Below are 15,609 nucleotides of genomic sequence, written 5' to 3'. Positions count from 1 at the left end.
TGGAAAGGGAACAGAGCACATCTAAGGTGCTGTCATAAATCTGCAGCAACCAGATTTTGGTGATATTATCACATTCAGTGGGAGGAGAGTTGCATTCGTGCTTCCGCAGTGGGAGATAAGGAGAACAACTGTGAGCACTTTGTGTGATTTGGTGCAGTGTTTGCACATCTTGCAGGGAGTCAGGCATTGACTGTGTCAAAGGTTGCATATTGTTATGGCAACCACAGGTGAGAGCTCTTCATTGCTTCACATCAAGAAGCTTGAAGGCTCACATAATTATGACATTTGGCAAACCCAGTGCTATAATGTGTTGCAGCACAAGCCCATCAAAGAAAGGGGTGTAATGCCCGCTTCTCTTACTGCTGAAGAATGGGAAGATATGGATGAGCTAGCAAGATCCACCATCATGTTGTCTGTGTCAGACACTTTACTTTTCAGCATACGTGAAGAGAAGACAGCTTGGGGAATGTGGCAAAGATTGCAGGACTTGTAGGCCCAGCAAAGTGCCTCAAGCAAAGTGTATTGGTTGAAGAAACTCATAGGTCTTCAAATGAAGGAAGGGGCGTCTATGACAGCCCATCTAAATGAGTTTAATGGTGTTGTCAACCAGGTTATCAATCAAAAGTTGGCAATGGTCGATGAGTTCAAAGCCACCTTTCTCTTATGCACTTTGCCAAAGAGTTGGGACACATTCAGGACAGCCACTAGTAATTCAAATGCTATGCTGTTATATGCAGATGTGGAAGGTGCTCTCCTTCAAGAGGAGATGAACATGAAGAACAACTCTGTTGGAAAGTCCAATGCAATGAATGCACGTGGGAGATCCCAGCAAAGGGGGTAAAAGCCAAGAACGGGGAAGGAGCAAGTCCCGCTCCAAAAATGACTTGGATAGCCATTATTGTGGCAAGAAGGGACATTTCAAAAAGCAATGCTACAAATGGAAGAATGATCATAAGGAAAAGGGCAAAGGCAAAGACAAAGACAAAGATGAAGCCAAAGATGCAAAGCCAAAAGGCAAAAGTGGAGTCAAGATTGCAGTCAATGTGTCACATGCAGGTGACAGTGAGGATGAAGTCCTATTCACGTCTTCACTTGATGCCCATTCACTCCTTGCAGGAGATGGTCATGGTATGCACTCATGGATCATTGATTCAGGTGCCTCCTTTCATGTCACAGGTTGCAGAGGCTTGTTTGTCAGGTATACTGCTAACAATGAAGGAGTAGTTTATTTGGGTGACAACCATGCATGCCAGATTCTTGGCAGAGGTGATATGAGGCTTGTGTTTTCAGATGGCTCACAGCTTATGCTCCATGATGTCAGGCATGTGCCTGAGATCAAGAAGAACCTGTTTTCTACTGGACAGCTTGATGATGCTGGTTATGTTACCACATTTGGTGGTGGAAAGTGGAAGATTAGTAAGGACTCACTGGTTGTTGCCAGAGGCTCTAAGGTGGACACTCTTTACTTGATGCATGCTAATGTTTGTCACCATGCTAATGTAAATGCAACCGACCTGCCGGAAATCTCTATGTGGCATAGCCGATTGGGACACATGAGTGTCAAAGGAATGGAGCAATTGTCTCGTTTTGGTTACTTGCCTTCTCTAAAGTTCTCAAGTTTTCACTTTTGTGAGCATTGTATATATGGCAGGCAACTCCAGTGCCCCCACAAGAAAGCTCTTGGACAGAAAGATGCTCAGTTAGAGCTTGTGCATACAGATGTATGTGAGATGCCTCAGCTTTCTTTGGGAGGGGCAAAATATTTGTCTTTTATTGATGATGCCACACGCAAGGTGTGGGTTTATCCTCTTCGTTTGAAGAGTGATACATTCTCAGTGTTTGAGAAGTTTGTTGCTCATGTTGAGAATCAAACATGCAAAACACTGAAGGCTTTGCGTTCCGACAATGGTGGAGAGTATATGTCCAAACAGTTTCACGACTTTTGTGATGCTAAAGGCATCAAGAGGGAGCTCTCTACTCCTTATGATCCTCCACAAAACGGGACAGCAGAGAGAATGAACAGGACCATTCAGGAGAAGGTCCGTTCTATGTTGTCACATGCTGCGTTACCTCATGGTTTTTGGGCTGAAGCTGTTATGACAGCCGTTCATCTTATAAACAGGTCACCTAACACGAGACTTGGTGGGAAAGTGCCAGAGGAAGTATGGACTGGGAAGCCTCCATCCTACAAGCACTTGAGAGTGTTTGGTTGCGTTGCGTATGTGCACATACGCAGGGAAATACCCACCAAACTTGATCCTAAGTCTCACAAATGCATATTCCTAGGATATGGTGACATAGGTGAAATGGGGTATAGACTTTGGGATCCAGTGAATAGAAAGATTATACGCAGCAATGATGTCATTTTTGATAAAACATGCATGTATAAGGAGTCTGCAAGGCAACAGGAGCCTGGCAGAGTCATCTTTGATGATGATGGACATCCTGGACAACAACCAAGGGCTGTAAATCAACCATTACAGCAACAAAACCAGCCCTTAAATGGTGCTGAAAATGGTCCAAATGGACAGCCAGAGATGGCAGAAGATATCCCTATGGATATTCCACAGTTAGAGGAGATACCGGGCATGATCTTTCAACCTTATGGCATGGAACAGGAGCCACCAATAGGTGATATGCAGGCTGGACAGCAACCTGCAAATGATGGTCATTGGGTACGAAGGTCCACAAGACCCTCCAAACCCCCTGACAGGTTTGTTCCAGGGGTTGACTACTTGATGCTCACTGACTGTGGGGAGCCCTCTTGTTATAAGGAGGCTTTACAGAGGGCAGACAAGGCTCTTTGGGAGCGTGCTATGAAGTCAGAGATGGATTCTCTGCACAAAAATGGAACATGGAAGTTGGTGCATTTGCCTACAGGCAAGAAGGTTTTGCCATGCAAGTGGGTTTACAGACTCAAAGTTGCACCTGATGCAAAGCCAAGATACAAAGCCAGGTTAGTGGCTAAGGGCTTCAAGCAGGAATATGGTGTGGACTTTGATGAGATCTTCTCTCCAGTTGTCAAAATGACCACACTTAGAGCTGTATTAGCTTTGGTTGCTCATGATGATCTGGATTTGATTCAGGTGGATGTGAAGACTGCTTTTCTTCACGGTGATCTCCATGAGGAGATATATATGCAACAGCCAGAGGTTTACGCGGTGAATGGAAAGGAGAAGCTTGTATGCAAGCTGAAAAAGAGTCTTTATGGGCTCAAACAGGCACCAAGGGAATGGTATCATAAATTTGATACATTCATGAAATCCCAAGATTTCAGGAGGAGTGACATAGATCACTGCTTATACACCAAGAAAGCTTTGGATGGCAGTCTATTGATCCTCATCTTGTATGTTGATGATATGTTGATTGCCGGGAAATCTCGTAAAGAGATGGATGCCTTGAAGAAGAGGCTGCATCAGACCTTTGATATGAAGGATTTGGGTGATGCAAATCACATTTTGGGTATGCGGATACTTCGGGACAGAAATCAGCATGTGTTGTATTTGTCTCAGAAGGAATACATTGGCAAAGTTTTGTAGAGATTCAATATGGATGGGGGAAAGAAGACTAGTACTCCTTTGCCTCCATATGTGAAACTCAGTGCTATGGACAGCCCACAGTCGGATAGTGACAGGGCTGATATGGCCAAGATTCCGTATGCTTCAGCTTGTGTGGCAGTCTCATGTATGCCATGGTTGCTACGAGGCCAGACATTGCATTTGCAGTGGAAGTGGTTACTAGATACATGGCCAACCCTGGCAAGAAGCATTGGGAAGCAGTGAAAGGTGTCATGAGATACCTGAAGGGCACACAGGATATGTGCATCTGCTTTGGCAAACAGGATGCATTAGTGCATGGTTACATGGATTCGGATTATGGCGGTCATCCAGATAACCGGAAGTCTACTACCGGTTATGTGTTTACATTCACAGGAGGTGTTGTGTCATGGATATCCAGGATGCAGAAGTGCACAGCCTTATCTACTACAGAGGCCGAATATATTGCAGCCACAGAGGCTTGCAAGGAGACATTATGGCTATCTCGGTTAGTGGTTGATTTGGGTTATACAGGGGATATTCCATTGTTGCATTGTGACAGTCAGAGTGCCATCCAGTTGGCAAAGAACCCTGTCTTTCATGCAAAGACGAAGCATGTGGATGTGAAGTATCACTTCATCAGAGAGGTGATAGAGAAGAAGCTGATTCAACTTGTCAAGATTCATACGGATGACAACCCGGCTGATCTGTTGACGAAGAGTTTGCCTCCAGAGCGGTTTGCTCATTGCAGACACTTGATGGGCATTGGATGAGGCCAGTTTCAGCCTTGATATGGCCTTGTATATTATCATGTACATGCTGATTTTTCTTTTCCTTCATTTAAGGGCACTTTGCCTTTAAGTGGGAGGTTGTTGGGGTAAAGGCATTATGCCCACCCTTATAGTGTGTACAAGCCCATAAGTTTTATAGTACATAGTACACGTAGTACTTTTAATGTACTAAGTGCACTATGTGTACCAGAGCAAATATACATGTGTGATAGGGGAGTCACACACTCATACTGTGAGTTGACTTATCCCCACATGTCTCTCTCTCTCTCTCCCTTCTTCTCTATGTGTGTCTCCCACATGAAACCCTAACTCTCTCCCTTCAAAGATGAGGCTAAGAGAGGGGCTGTTTGGGACTGTTCTAGACTGAGTATGAATGCTGTAAATGAGTATGAATGCTGCATTTTACCTTCACCAAGTGGCTGGAGCAAAACAATGAGATGATGAATGCTGAAAACTGTTATGGATGTAGAAAAGGCAAGGTGAACTGCTGGCTGAATGCTGAACTGATGCGTTTTGCTGATGCAGGGTGGCTGAATGCTCATGCGTTGAGGCGCCTAGTACTGTAGGAGGAAAACGTTGAGGGATGATGGCTAAAACTGCAATCGCTTATGCTTCTTGTGTTGAAGATGCCAAGCGCTTGAATGCTCTACTACTGAATATGATGAATGAATGAATGAATATGATGCAGATCTATTTATATGGACCAAAGGAGCCAGTCGGCTGGCTACAGAGCTGGCCGACTGCTGCTGATGTCCATTGTCCACAATAAATGAATAAAAGATGTATAAAATGCTGAAAATGATGGAAAAAATACAAAAAATTTCCTAGTTAATATCCTGATAAATACTAGATGATATCTGGGAATTCTACAATGGTCTAAATGCTATGAATGAATGATGTGCAATATGCAAAATGCTTACTAATCCAAACCCTAAGGTTTCTACTAACTGTACATGCATGAATGTGTCTCTTCACAAGTGGGAGGAGTTCGTAGTCGACTTCAAAGGCAGTTTCTGCCACCACATTAAAGGGCTAAAACAAAACTCACAGCCTGTCAATCAATTTGCCAAAGAGGTCACTCACTTGGACTTACAATTACACAAGTTTGATGACCACAATAAAGGGACTTTTCTATATGGGTTGGATTCTAACATCCATTGGTTAGTGCAAATGCTTCAGCCCACTTCGGACTTTCTCCCATTGGCTCAGCTTTACTACATTGGGTACCATGATGTAGGGCCCTATGCGGGATATTTTAGGGTGAAGTGAAAGCTTGACGCTCTTTGTATTGGGATCAGCTTTGGCATTCCAGCTCTTGTTCCTTTCTTTTAGTTTTAGTACCCATGATGATGTGATGTAATCTTTTGGTCTCATTGGTCATTTTGGCCTTTTGTAGACGTTAATATAACTTTCTTTTTCTCTTTCAGTCACTCTATGCACACAACATGGAGACCTTCAATCCACCATAGCTTGGACCCTACAAGCTGCAACCCTAAGCTCTCATGTAGCAACTAGCTAACACTACTTTATCCAGATTATACCTGCAACAAAATAAGCTTCAAACTCATGAATCGAAGAATACAATGCAGTGGATCAAGTTTACCATTATACTTACTGAAGTTCACCTTCTCGTGAAGATAAGTCGAGGGTGTCACCGGTACTGCCCTTGCGACGAGACTTGCAAGGAGTCGTTCATGTTCCATGTGTCTTTGGTCCTCTTGCGTGGCGGCACGAGCTGCTACTTCACGACCTGCATCCGAAGTTCAAGCTCCCGTATGTGCAATTCAAGCAAAGAACGAGCTTTCTACATTAACAATTTAACCCCTCAGTGGAGTTAGTCGAGATAGTAATATGGGTAGTGATCTCGGTGAGAGCTGGCGAGAGGGCCGAAGGAGAAGTCGGGGAAGAAGAGGCTGGAAGAGAGAATCACTTCTCCTAGGCCTCGATTGTGGCTTTTTGCTCAAGTGATTGATCTCCTTGTTGCTTCATGAGAGTTATGAGATTCTAGAACATCGCTTGCATCTGGTCCTCAATGAAAGCATTGCTACCTGGACGTAGAAGTTGATTGAAAGTCTCTTCCTCGTTGGAGGTTGCCATAGTGGGAGTGGTCAAGGTTTTCCTAAACACAAATAAACCATCCACTATGTGTGTGGGAGATGTTTCCGGTCACATTCCGGAGGCTGAAAACCACCCATCCTTCGAAGGACAGGATTCACACCAGAATGTGGAGTGCTTCCCAAGCGAAAAAACAATTCTTTTTTTTTTCTCTTGGCTGAATTTCTTCGCCAAAAGGCAAAGCTTTGTTACCACTGTAGCATGCGGAAGCTTCCAGATGAGGATTATACTTTGATAAATACTTTCAGCCCCTTTGTTCTTGATGATGTATAGCACAATGTAATGAAAGTAAGAGTGCAGAGAGAGAAGCGAGACATACACAGGATTCAGTCCCAAATACCCTCTGAAGGGCCCCCACCACATATGGTGTATTTGCTTGATTGAATTGGTACACTAACAGACTGCTGGCTGTAAATAACTAGGACGGAATTGACTTGGATACTTCGCTTGGCTGAGATTGCATTCAGCCTGAATATGACCCCTTGATTTACACTTTCCGCCTTGCCTTTAGCTCCTTCTTGGCTGTCTGAGCCCTTGGACTATGGATCTTCCATAGAATATAAGATGATTGATGCAAAAGGTTGTTCATCGCTTATATAGCCCCTTCACATGCTGGTCAGTTTTCTCCCTGCTGTCAGCCAGTTCACATGCTCATGACTAGGAGAAAATGGCACAAAAAGCCATTGCTTTCACACGTGTGAGTTTGGCAGCCCTTGCTGCTGGCTAACAGGGTCCCATGGGCTCCCTAGAGCTGGCTTATGGCCTATGGCTAAGCCCATATACCCATGGACTCTTTGATGGCTCTTGGACAAGCCCTACATGGCTGTCCATGAGACAAAGTCCAGACTTCTACAAAGCCCATCTCCTGACCTAGATTTATGCATGTGCATCTAGCTGGAAGCCTAATAAATTTCCAATACAACTCTACATCATTCCAGATGGTTACACAAACGTGCAGGACATGCACTGACTTCATGTACGGGATATGCACGTCTGACCATGACCCTCTCTTGTGGATCCTTGGCTGACTTGTCCTGGACAAGGGCTCACAAAGGGCCAGCTACCACTCGTAAGACTTGCACCTGCTGTACAAATATGGCCACGTGGCATCCAAGTGTAGGATGCACGTAACACCATCTGCTTGCAAGGAATGAGCATGCAAAACTTGTTGAACCGGTCAACAATGGTCGTACACTGTGTTCTTGGTTCCCATAGCTACTGGAAGAGGGCTTAAGAAGTCCATGTTGATATACTAAAAAGGTCCCTCCAGAAAAGGTAAAGGCTGAAGTAACCTAGCCTGCTTCAGGTGTGGAACCTTCACTTTCTGGCAAATCTAGCATGCCTGGACATACTAGTAGACTTCAATTCTCATTTTGGCCAATAGAATAACCACTCCAACTTCTCCAAGGCATTAATACCCCGATGATCCCCAATAAGAGAATCATGGGCATCATGAAGAAGTGCATGTCTTTTCTCCCTTAGTACACATAGCTAGTTTTTTGTAGAACAACCATCCATCCTAAACTGTATAGTGGCCTTGTTCTAAACTAAGGGCCAGATTATAAGGAGTCCAAAATTCCACAAAATCCGCATACTATGCCTTCATACTATCCAAAGCTTTGCCTTGAATTTCCAACATAGGGACTCCTGCAATGTCTGAATGGTAATTTTTGGACCCTGTCTCTATGGTCCCTTCATATGAACCATCTTGGATCAAGACCATCAATTCGAGACTCGACTCATGATCTCCATGACCAGATCAATGCAATCAGCAGGAGTTGCATCGGCGTGAGTGTGCTCTCCCCGGATCTTGCTTGTCACTGTCTAAGGGTATTGCTACCTAAGTATAATAGTTATGTTACATCTTTGAATGTTGGGGTCAGCCTACTCCTCTCACATTCAAGGAGTTCATCTCATTACTTCAAGATAAGCAGATGAGGATGCAAAGTCACAATGATGGCAACTAGGCTTTCTCTACTAAGAGAAAGAAGAAGGGTAAGGATGGTCCAGATGGTCTTAGTTCTTCTCAGCGACATTCAACTTGCGGCTAATAATGTCACATGCACTCTGCACTCAGTGCATGGTGACAAGATGGCTCATCATCAGAAGTGCAACATTTGTACAGTTTTAGAACCCAATAGGATGATATTTGTCGTATGCCGTGACCCCATTGTACATCCTCAGTCCAGGATAAGTCAGGCACGAGCTACGTAGGTCATTCCTCAGCCTTAGTGGGTCAGTCAGTCAGTCAAGTCCCTTAACCCACTTGGAGAGAATCATTCATGCATGTAGAGTCAGTAGAAGCCTTAGGGTTTGCATCAGAAAGCACTCTGCATCTTGCATAATATGCATACATATGCCTGTGCATCATTTAGAACATCCCCAAAGCCTTAGGGAATTTACTAGGATTTATCTGGTATTTTTTCCATATTTATTAGTATTTATTTATCATTATTTGCATTATTGGGCATTTATAAATATTAAGTTTATTAAATGACCAACCCCCAGTTAGTATAAATAGGCTTGCCTAGAGCCTCTTTTGCTCATTCAGTCTTCATTGTGCTAAGAGCTCTCCTCTCTCTCTTGCTTTCAGCATAAGACTAATCCATGCCCTAGTGCCCATAAGCTTTCTTCTCCAGCCCCTTGAGATCCATAGCTTCAGCCCAGCCTAGGTGCTTGTCCTTAGCATCAGTTCATACCCTAGAATCAGCATACATCCTCAGCTCAGTCCCACGCCTGAAAACCAGTAGCAAACAGCCTGCATATCTGCGTTTTGGTGCAGCCTTACAGCAGTCTACCTGCGTTTTGCTCCAGCCGTACAGTTTCCAGCCCTACAGTCATCTGTTGCTGCTGCGTTTCAGTCCATCAACACTCCCAGACACCTGCGTTTCTGTCCACAGCAGAATCCAGCCTTGAAGCAACAGTTTACAACAGTTTCCAGCATTGAAACAGTTGTTTGCATCAGTGTCCAGCCTTCTCTACATCATCAACACATTCAGCAGTCATCTGGTGAAGGTAACTCAGCATTCATATGTGTTTTCAGCATTCTAACAGTGTGTAGAACAGTCCACCTTCTTCTTCTTTGAGCCTCAGGTGTGCAGCCCTTCCTCATGCCCTTGGGAGGAGTGCATAGGCTCAAGATCAAGTCATTGAGGTGTTTCTACAGCAGTGTACAGATCAGCCGCTCTCCGATCCTCCGAGATCTTGCGTTTGGCTTATCTACAGTCCAAAGTCATTCTCTCTAAAGTAATAAAGCAAATACTATCTCGTTATCGGGATAGGGGGCCCTTCAGTGGGTAATTCGGGACCCAATCTGGTGTACAGTGTTCATATCTCTCTCTCATCTCTTTAAAGTTTGAAGTAAATGAAATGGATTGCTAAACTCACGAAACTCAGGATACAGAAGACGGTGTGAGCATATTGTGTGACAGGATCAACCAATACAAAGACTTCCGCTGCATATCACATTGGTATCAGATTCAGATAGTCCACACACACCGTATCCTAGCGTGGGGGCATCCTCGGATGGTTAGATTGCGTTCCGGCACGACCACCGACTTCAGCATCATGTCTACACGAGAGAGTACTCATCAGCCGGAAGACGTCTCCCCCGAAGGAGACCTTGCTCTTCCGCCTACAGCAGACACCATAGCTCTTCTAAGAGCTCAGAACCAGCTACTCATGGAGCGTCTCCAACTCTTGGAGGCAGCAGCAGCACGTCCTTCTACACCTCCAGCAACACCCGACTACATCTCCCTCTTCTTTCAGATGGAACAACAAAGGAGAGAGGACGAGGCCCGAAGGAGAAGAGAAAAAGAAGAAAGACGGGACTATGAGGAAGCCCAACGCAGGATCGACGAAGACCGGCGTCAGGCTGAACTCGCCGCTCGGGAACACCAACGTGAGCTTGATCGAGAACGTATGTTACTCGAACACCAACGGGAAAAGGAGGCCATACACTTGAGGTATCAGCAGCTCTCCTCAGTCTCCCCAGTCATAGGTGTCACCAGCCAGCATCCCGCAGCAACTTCAACCACCATCATTCGCAGTCAACCGAATTTCAGCAAGTATGATGGTAAGTGTGATCATTCTTCAGTTAATCAATTTGTTCATCAATTTAATGCTCATTTTCCATTAGCTAGGATCACAGACCCACAAGACAAAGTCCACTTAGCGGCTCCCCATCTCACTGGTGAGGCAGTCACTTGGTGGCAGCATTGGTCTAGTATTCATACTGACCAGGCCACATGTGTCACAGCCTTTGACTGGGACATCTTTGTCCATGACCTGAAGACCAGATTTCTCCCGCCCCAGTACATGACCGGTCTGAAAGACGAGTTCTATGGACTCAGACAGAACGGTTCCCCAGTGCTTCAGTTTTCCGGTAAGGTTATTACTTTAGCACAGCAGTTATGGTTATCTGAGCAGGCCAAGATGGAGCAATTCATGGAAATGAAGCTCAACGGGGGCAAGCCCACGCAGACATCTCAGTCCAGTACCAAACCCCAGCAGGCAGCAATCAGCTGCACAGTCCGGGAAAGGTAACGCATCTTCTAAAGATGCTAAGAAGGACAGCAGCAATAGCTCCAGTTCAGGGGGTAAGAAGGATAAAGAACCTAAGAAAACCCCTGATGAAAAGGCTAAAGCAGGCATTACTGGAGGTTATCTTCCTCCAGAGGAGCAAAAGAAGTACCAGTCAGAAAATAGATGTTTTTTCTGTCATATTATAGGGCATGGTAAGAAGGATTGCCACAAATGGCAAGCGGCACAAGCTCCCAAAGCTCCTTCAGCCACAGTTGCCACAGCTTCCCCAGCTCCTCCAGCCCCGCCTACTACCTCAAATGCAGTTCAACTTTTACCTTTTATGCATCCTATACCATCCGTGGTATTTGATGCTAAGCAGGAGGGTGAGAGCGATGCTGCTTAGAAGAGCCTTATCCGAGCTTATGGCTCTGCCCAGGGCCGACAGTTTGTAGTCCTTTTCGATATGGGTAGTTCTGAAGACGCCATCTCTCCCCAGTTGGCTAATAAATTGAACTGCACTTTAGTCCCATATCATTTGGATGTGGACGGGTTTACACCTGGTCTTCGCACCCACATTTCCCAGAAGGCACAGCAGTTTGCCTTTGAAGTTCAGAAGGCCTCATTTCAACGAGATTTCATCGTCTCCCCTCTGTTAGGGTGTGACATGATCTTAGGAATTCAGTGGTTCCGTCAGTATGAGCCTATTCCCGATTGGGGGCAGGACACTTTTACTATTTGTAAAGGTTTTCCTGAGCCTGTCATGATTCGTGGGGATAGAAGCATTCTTGGCATTCCATTGATTTCGCATCTCCAGGCCCGACGAGCTATCCGCAAGGGAGCAGAAGGAGCACTCCTTTATGTTCGTGCTCAAACAGCCCCTCCCTCATTAGTAGCATCCCTTACATCGTCAGTCCCTCAGTTAGCAGACCTCCTATCCAGACACCAGGACATTATGCTTAGGGACGATCTCCCACCCAGTCTCCCACCCTCTCGCCTTGAGGACCATCACATTGATTTGGTCCCTGGATCAGACCCTCCTAGCAGGTTTCCCTATCGTCTTTCCAAGACTTTAGAGGGCGAGTTGGAAAAGCAGTTATCTGAGCTTCTCCGAGCCGGATTCATTCGGCCTTCTTCCTCCCCATTTGCTGCACCTATCCTATTTGTCCAAAAGAAGGACAAGTCTGCACGCCTTTGTGTAGACTACAGGGCATTAAACAAACTCACTATCAAGAACAAGTTTCCTATGCCCAGGATAGAGTACATTTTGGAGCGTTTAGACGGTGCTAAATTTTTCACTAAGATCGACCTCAAGAGTGGTTACCATCAGGTCCGCATTTTTGAAGCTGACATTCCAAAAACAGCTTTCAGGATAGAGCGTGGTCACTACGAGTTCGTAGTCATGCCTTTTGGGCTTACAAATGCACCCGCAACGTTCAATAAGATGATGTCTAGGATTTTCGCAGTCCACATTGGGAAGTGTGTTTTCATATTCCTTGATGACATACTAGTCTTCTCAGCCACTGCGGAGCAGCATGAGAAAGATGTGGAGAAAGTCTTGCAACTTTTGCGAGATAATCAGCTCTACATAAACGCCAAAAAGTCTATCTTTGGTGTTAAGGAAGTTCAGTATTTGGGCTACATCATCGGTTCCGATGGGATTAGACTGGACCCCTCAAAGGTTCAAGAGATCTTAGATTGGGATATTCCTAAGACCGCCCAAGAAATCCGTTCATTCGTAGGTCTTTGTCAGGCCTATAGCACACACGTCCATCAGTTTTCCAACCTTGCAGCACCTCTTACCGATTTGCTCAAGGGGGTGAAGACTCGCAAGCAGAAAGTCTCAGTTACAGGTAAGGCACTTGATGCATTCCGTGCACTCCAGAAAGCTGCCTCAGAAGCACCTGTATTAAAGTTAGCATCATGGGACGAACCTTTCGAGGTCATCACCGATGCCAGCAATGTAGCCATAGGAGCAGTCCTCCAGCAGGACAATAGACCCGTGGCTTATTACAGTAGAAAGTTGGATGTCGCCAAAAAGAATTATTCAGTATATGACAAAGAGCTTTTGGGTGTGATCACAGCGCTCAAACATTGGAAGCCTTTTCTTTATGGACAGGCTTTCACAGTGAAAACAGACCACCAAGCACTTAAGTGGCTTCAGACTATGCCAAGTGCCCAGTGGAGTGATCGACAGGCCAGGTGGAGTCAAATCTTCCAACAGTTTGGAGGTATGATTGAATACATCCCTGGTAAGCATAACCCAGTAGCAGATGCTCTCAGTCGAAAGTCCAGCATCCAAGCAGTCCAAGAAGCTACCATTCTCGAAATCACGGGGAAGGACTTGGATAGTATGAAAGACCAATATGTCGACTCCCCTGAGTTTGGTACTCAGTATAGTTTGGCCCTCACTTCTGAGCCTGGCCACTATTCAGTACAGAACGGTTGGTTGTTCTACAAGAACCGTCTCTGTATTACTCGAGAAAAGCGTTCTGCTCTTCTCCATGATGCCCATGACTCCTTAGTTGGAGGACATAGGGGTATCAACAGTACCCTCGAGAAATTAGAACGGTCCTTTTATTGGCCAAAGATGAGGCGTGATGTCTATGCACATGTACAAGCCTGTAAGATTTGTCAAAAAGTTAAGGTTCCCCATACAAAGAAGACAGGTTTACTTCAACCTTTGCCCATCCCCGACGGACCTTTCATCGACATATCTATGGACTTTGTAGGGCCTCTACCAGCATCCACTGGATCCCGTAACACTCAGTGTTTTACCATTGTGGATCGCTTTAGTAAGTTTTGCATGCTCATCCCATGCAAGCATACGGCCACAGCCGAGGACGTAGCACGTCTGTTTCTCAAGCATTGGTATCCAATTTGTGGTTTGCCTAGCACCATAACATCAGATAGAGATTCCAAGTTTACCTCGCATTTCTGGAGGGCATTATTTGAAAACTTTGGAACTAAGTTGCAATTGTCTAGTGCATTCCATCCCCAGACAGATGGCCAGACAGAAATTTATAATCAGTTGGCCTTTGATGTCCTCAAGTCATATTGTCATGACCAGCAGTCCAAATGGGAGCACTATCTTTCGTTGGTCCAAGCTATCTTGAACGACACGCATTCATCCAGTGTCGGACGGACTCCATATGAAGCAGCCTTTGGTCGCCGTTTTTCTTCTCTTTTGACGAGAATGGTGTCTCCATCTTTAGAGGCTAATAAAACCACGGAAGCATTTTCCGAGATCATTGAGTCAGTCAAAGACCGCTTGACCAAAGCTCAGGAAGCATATAGCAGACAGGCAAATAAATCTAGACGAGATGTCCACTTCAAGGAAGGGGATTGGGTCTATTTGCGTATCATGAAGCAGAGATTGAAACAAGTGGGCAAACGTTGTCCCAAGCTTTCTTTCCGTAGTTTTGGCCCTTTTCCAATAGTTAAGAAGATAAGTAATGTCTCAATGAAGTTAAAGTTGCCTGCCAGTTGGACAATGCATGATGTTTTCCATGTTTCTTGGCTAAAACCATATGTTGGTCCAGAAGTGTTTGATGTTTCAGATGAACAGTAGCCAGACGTGGTAGACGAGGCAGAAGTTATTGAGCCTGAGCAGATCCTTCTTCATCGATGGAAGCATGGTTCCGGTCGACGGATTCGTCAGTTCTATACGAAGTTCCGAGATCGAGGCACCCACGAAGCCATATGACTCGACGAGGAGTTCTTCGAGGAGTACCCCCAGTTATTGGCGGACTACTTGAAAGCCATGAACCTGCCGCCAAGCTAATCAGGAGGGAATGTCACATGCACTCTGCACTCAGTGCATGGTGACAAGATGGCTCATCATCAGAAGTGCAACATTTGTACAGTTTTAGAACCCAATAGGATGATATTTGTCGTATGCCGTGACCCCATTGTACATCCTCAGTCCAGGATAAGTCAGGAACGAGCTACGTAGGTCATTCCTCAGCCTTAGTGGGTCAGTCAGTCAGTCAAGTCCCTTAACCCACTTGGAGAGAATCATTCATGCATGTAGAGTCAGTAGAAGCCTTAGGGTTTGCATCAGAAAGCACTCTGCATCTTGCATAATATGCATACATATGCCTGTGCATCATTTAGAACATCCCCAAAGCCTTAGGGAATTTACTGGGATTTATCTGGTATTTTTTCCATATTTATTAGTATTTATTTATCATTATTTGCATTATTGGGCATTTATAAATATTAAGTTTATTAAATGACCAACCCCCAGTTAGTATAAATAGGCTTGCCTAGAGCCTCTTTTGCTCATTCAGTCTTCATTGTGCTAAGAGCTCTCCTCTCTCTCTTGCTTTCAGCATAAGACTAGTCCATGCCCTAGTGCCCATAAGCTTTCTTCTCCAGCCCCTTGAGATCCATAGCTTCAGCCCAGCCTAGGTGCTTGTCCTTAGCATCAGTTCATACCCTAGAATCAGCATACATCCTCAGCTCAGTCCCACGCCTGAAAACCAGTAGCAAACAGCCTGCATATCTGCGTTTTGGTGCAGCCTTACAGCAGTCTACCTGCGTTTTGCTCCAGCCGTACAGTTTCCAGCCCTACAGTCATCTGTTGCTGCTGCGTTTCAGTCCATCAACACTCCCAGACACCTGCGTTTCTGTCCACAGCACAA

At 45.2% G+C, this 15,609-nt stretch overlaps 1 protein-coding gene across 1 annotated transcript in view; it reads right to left on the bottom strand.

The window, feature by feature from the left end:
• Nucleotides 1-15,609, bottom strand: part of LOC147628625 (uncharacterized) — a 72,419-nt gene that overhangs the window by 24,082 nt on the left and 32,728 nt on the right. The window lies entirely within an intron of this gene.

The sequence above is a fragment of the Cibotium barometz genome, chromosome 19, assembly GCF_041138505.1.
Source record: "Cibotium barometz isolate CiBa-2024 chromosome 19, ASM4113850v1, whole genome shotgun sequence".
NCBI classification, from domain to species: Eukaryota; Viridiplantae; Streptophyta; class Polypodiopsida; order Cyatheales; family Cibotiaceae; genus Cibotium; species Cibotium barometz.
This window is presented reverse-complemented; position numbering and strand designations above follow the sequence as displayed.